General features: G+C 38.9%; 1 pseudogene; it reads right to left on the reverse strand.

Annotated features, from left to right (window-relative positions):
* Positions 1-4,088: 4,088 nt before the first annotated feature.
* Positions 4,089-4,847, reverse strand: LOC149819327 (dirigent protein 16 pseudogene; annotated as a pseudogene).
* Positions 4,848-5,593: the final 746 nt, after the last annotated feature.

The following is a 5,593-nucleotide window of genomic DNA, read 5'->3' on the forward strand; positions in this document are numbered from 1 at the left end:
AATTTCCCATTTTTTTTGCCTTTCAAAAAAAATAAATGGAAATTTTTTAACAAATATAATTGCAATGCCATATTGATGAACCACATAACCTTGTCCTTAACTAAGTTTGATGTGGAAGTACATACAGCAAAATTGTTATCAAAGAGCTCAATCTCAATTGCTAATTTATTTTAATGCAAATCAGATGATTGTATAGATGCATTTTCGTGGTTTATTTAATGCAAACCATGCTTCATATATATTAATTTAGAAGTGAAATTCCCTTTTCTTTTTTTGTTTTGGTGCAATGTGAACCATCTTTTTAACATGTATTTTCAACACATGAATTTCTTGATTTGAAGCACATTCCATAATAAATAAACCGTGATAAACTATCTATATGGTTGAATTTACTTGAAGTTGCATGAGTAAGTAGGATTCTACTAATTGATATCGAATTTTTATACGGTATGAACATCTGACCACACAACACATGAACACATACACATGATATATTGAGCAATTTGTTTTTTTAAGTTTCCAATTACTATTTAATTAAAATTTCTTGGCTTATCCCCCTGCACCTTAGCCACTAAAAAAAAACAAAAGTTTTTTTGCTTAAGTTTCCGTCTTACTAGATTCACAAACATAAATACCATTTTCTCAAATTTGATGTTTGTATCTTGTAGCTCACGCAAGAGAATTGCAATCTTTAAGAAAAAAAAAGTTTGGTTTCGTTAGATAAGAAAGATTGTTTTACTTGAAAAAAGGAAGAAACATAACTTGGCAGGATATCCAAACAAAGAAGAGATGCTATAAAGGTGGGTAAGTATTTGCTATGCTCGACAGTATGTACCATCTAGAAGAAAACACTCGTTCTTTTTTTTATTGTTTTTGTGAATCTAACCTTATTAATGTGAGCTATATGGAAGTAGAATGCCATTGTGTCATGTATGTAGTTTAACATGGATTGCGTGAACAAAATCACTAATTAGTGCTGCTAAAACCAGTGGCATATATTCATTAATTCTGGTAATCCAGTGCCTCTCTCTCTAGTGTTATGACCAAGAACTTGGGACATTCTAAAACAAAAAATCAAGATCAGATTAAAAACATTCTCATCAGGAGATGAGCGTTCTCTTTTAGTGACAACATGATCAAGCAAGAATAATGAGTGCTTATAATATTTAGGGTAATAACTTTTACTTTGGAGTGTGGTAGAAGCAGTAATAAAAGCAACTTTGGCAAATATTGTAGTTTCCAAAGTAACTTTCACCGTATCACTACTCTTTACAACTTATTTGTTTTATATGCTAGGTGCATGCATGTGTACTACAGCATGATTGATGGGAAGTTTCAAGTTTCAAGTTTCAAGTTTTAAATTTCAAATTTCAAAAAGGATTTGGCTTTGGTCTGGTCCACTATCCATTGCAAAGCTTGATGGTGGTAGGGATGGAAGTGGACTTGGGAGGGGGAGGGGGAGGGGGGGACAATGTCTCCATCCCTACCCCGTCTCAAAATTCTGCCTTCTATTCCCGCCTTCATTGTCGGGTTTTGATTTTAACCTCCATTCTCGGTTTAAACGGGGTCAGGCCTTAATCCCTGTTTCATGTCCTCCATTCTCTATCTAAACAGGGGCGAGGCCTTAATCCCTGTTTCATGTCCTCCATTCTCGGTCTAAATGGGGCGAGGCAGGGTGGGACCCCTTTTCCTCTTGGTCCATTGCCATCCCTAAAGAAATATTGGGGATGGGGTGGGGCAAGGCGGGGATCAGGATGGGGAAAGCGTAAGTCTATCCCACCTCCATCCCTGCACGGGTTTTGATTTTAACCTCCATCCCTTTGCATGTCCTCCATCACCCGTTCAAGCAGGGCGAGGCGGGATGGGGCCCCGTTTTTCCCGGGCCCACTGCCATCCCTGGATGGTTGAGCTGATGTGTTTCAATATCCATTGTCTGCTCTCCAAATGGATGATGAAGACACTAAGGCCTGTGCACTTTTTTCACGTTTCTAAACTTTTATGGGAAGCTTGTTTCTTCGAATATAAAAATTGTAATTTTCATTGACGTTAAAAGTAACCTTTTTTGTTCTAATAGAATAGTTTTTTTTTTCTTTTTGAGAAATACTTTTATGTCAAACCTATATATGATGGTAGTTTTTTGGGGGCAAAAGTCTCAATAAATATTTGAGCAAAAAACATATGTTTCTTTTTTATGTCATTTTATAGTCTCTTCAATTATCATTTCTTGCTTTCTTTTTATGCTTCCAAAATATTTCACGCTTCATGCATTAAAGGTTCTTTTTTTTTTTTGCTCATCTGGTAGGGGCAACTTGTGAATGTCACCAAGTTGACAGTAGTCACAAGTTGGAAACTCACGGTAGGCATCCTTTGCTGTAAGGTCGAAACTGGGTTTACTCCCTGGTGGGGAAGGGAAACCTCTAAGAGTTTTACCATCCGGAGGCCAGCCAATGTGATTATCCAAAAAAAAAAAAAAAGGATTTTTTTTATGACGATGGAAAATCCTCACTGAGAATCGGGTCAATTAATGGGCCTAACTCCCTGCGAGGTAAATCTCCGGGTCGAGGACACGAGCATTAAAGGCATTTTTTAATCCTCGCTTTCACTTCTTGCTTGATACATCGCTTATTTCACCCCCACTTCATGGTAACTATGGTCTATTCCTAGTGATTCTATGCACCACATAGTCTCCATGGCTTTTTGCCATCAATGCTAGACCAACAACTTATTATTCTTAGTGCCACCATGCAACAAAATCTCACAAGATTTCAACTTTTTGACACAGTACTATTCACACACTTTTTGGTCCTGTCGAGTTGTAAATCATGCTTTGCTTGTCCTAAAAAGCTTCTTTTAGACCCCACTTGACACCATGCTTGAAAAGTTGAACTCAAAAGTTGGATACTCCCATCCTTTTTTTAATTTCTACTTAGAGAAACCACTCCAGGCACAGAGACCTAGCCATGCTGGTTCAGCCTGCAGTACTTATGGTCACGGTTCATATTGGCGTAAAACTCCGAGGGCTTACCTTTCAACCCCAGGGAGTCGCCAAGCTTCGGCTTAAGCAGGGGGGTGATGCCCATGGGGTTTGAACCTAAACTGCCCGTCAACCGGTCTAGGCCCCATCATACTACGCCAAACCCCTTGGCTCTTGATAATTCCATCCTTTTAACCGTCATGTTGCAACCTCATCTAATGATGGACATAGATCTATAAGAGTAATTAAGAAGCATATAAGCCTAGGAAAATCGAAATGACTGCTTTATGCCACTTCTAAATGAAGCCTATGTGGTACCAGCTATATCACAAATATCGCCGATATTGTGCAAAATATCATGATTTTGTCGTCAGATTTTCAATGGCTGGCATATGTAATGCTAAAGAACATGATATTTTCAAAATATCATCTATTTTAGAGTTATCGCATTCTTATTACTATGTTAACATGATAAAAAAATATAATAGTTTTTTGTATTTTATACGAATACATATTTTATATATTTTATATTTTTGTAATTTGCCACACTGCCCCTCCCCAACACCAATGTCACGATTTTATCGTGGTGTTTTAAAATTTAGATTGCTATAATACTGAAAAAAAAATGTGATGTTCTCAAAATATCACCTATTTTAGATGCATTGCATTCTCATCACTACATTTTAATATATTTTTTCTGTACTTTTGTTATTTATTTTATATTTTTCATATGCCGATATTTTTTTTTTCAAAAAAGACAAATTTTTTAAAACATCGTAAGAATCTCCCTCGCCAAGATTTTCCCAAGAATAATATTTGTGATCTTGTGTGGTAGTTTGAACAATATTCATTATGTTTTGTGTCAGGATTGGCCTATGTTTCTCCTAGAGGAAAGTCATGATGGCACAACGGTTTATGTCTCTTTCTTTTTTAAGTATTTTGATTTTTGTTTGGATAGAAAATAAAGAAAAAAATAGAACACTTCATTGTTTCTTGACATAAAGTTACACTATTGATGGTATTTTAAGAACCATAACCCTTAATACAGGAACCACACAAATTCCACACACACACAGACAATAGTCACCACATTTAATTAATGGGACTTGATGGCCTAGTAGACAAGATGGACGGTGATCCTGAGCAGTGTCTCAGCCCCATCAGTTACATGTTGACCAGTTGGGATGAGGGGTTGGATATCAGCAAACCCACTAGCATGTTTGAACTTGCCAGTTCCCCCAGTCACAGAGACACGAGACATAGGGACCCCTAAATGGTACACACCAAACAGGTTCAGGCTATCCCCAAACTCACCCCCCTCCAGCAATGCTGTGAATGCCATCATCTGCGTAGCTCCGTCGGCCGAGCTCGCTACATAGACACCTTGAGCCCTTCCAATTGGCTGTGAGCCTAGGTCCAGTCCCATATTCAACTCATCGTCGATGACCGTGATTGTTCCGAACCCCAAGCCCAGCCCATCAGCTCCTACTTGAGTTTGCACATTACCATTGTTTCCATTTGACGAATGCGCGTAATTTGTACCAGATAATCCAGTTCCTAATGGGATGCCATTGATGTTATAGGTGGGGATGGCCCCATTAGGGTTGGGGAGTACCACACCTCCTTGAGGGACTCTGAAGCCCAATGGCCTAGCAAAGGGCACTTGACCATTGTAAATGTTACCTAGCAATCCAGTCACCGGCCTAGCTGTTTGGCCACTACCCCCCAAGATGTCATGCATGTAGAACTCTAGAGGTGCCTCTGGGACCTCACCAAGAGGACCTGCAGTGGGGTCAGTGACTGCAAGGGCCCCACCATGTGCAATGGTGAGCAATACCAACAAAGCTAAGGATGGTGAAGTGAAGAGGAACATTTTTTTTATGTGAAGGGAATGGATGTAGAGAGAGAAATGTTTTGGAGTGAGATGAGAATGCAAACCAAGGGAGGAGGTTATATAAGAGGGATTCAAGATGGAGTTGTTTGATGAGGAGAAGTGAAGTAGTTGGGCTATAGAGGGAGCAAGTCTTATGAAGAAAGTGTAACGGTGGCCATGATTGATTATTTATAGTTTTACATGATAAACTATATATGGATCGTGGTGTTTTGTTTGTTGATGAATGTGGAAAGAGATGATTAGTGAAGTGGGTATACTTCACTAATCATCTCTTTCCATATTCATCAACAAACACATCACGATTAGTGAAGTGGGTATTTTCCTCTCAAAAAAAAAAAAAAAAGATTATTGAAGTGGGTACAGAGGAATGGAGTTGTTAAAATTGTTTGCATAATGTGATCATGCACCTAAATGATATGTAATGCATGTGTGCTACTTGTTCATTAAGATATGTCAAAGAGGCCTAAGAACTACGACATGATGCCATTTCATGTAATGCTTTTAGGTCGGGGTAGGCAACCGGTCGGGCGGCCCGATCGGCCAAGCCTACCTGGCCCAGCTGAGTTTGGGTCTGGATTTTAGGCTCTGACCCATTAGCTACCAGGCTGAAACCCAACCCGTTTATAAACAAGCTGGGCCTAGATCAGCTCAGATGCTATTGGGCTGACCAGGTGGGCCTGATCTACCTAATTAATTAGTTGTCTAGGATGTAAGTTGATAACTAT

Source organism: Nuphar pumila, chromosome 13 (genome assembly GCF_984573655.1).
Source record: "Nuphar pumila chromosome 13, dmNupPumi1.hap1.1, whole genome shotgun sequence".
In the NCBI taxonomy this organism is placed as follows: domain Eukaryota; kingdom Viridiplantae; phylum Streptophyta; class Magnoliopsida; order Nymphaeales; family Nymphaeaceae; genus Nuphar; species Nuphar pumila.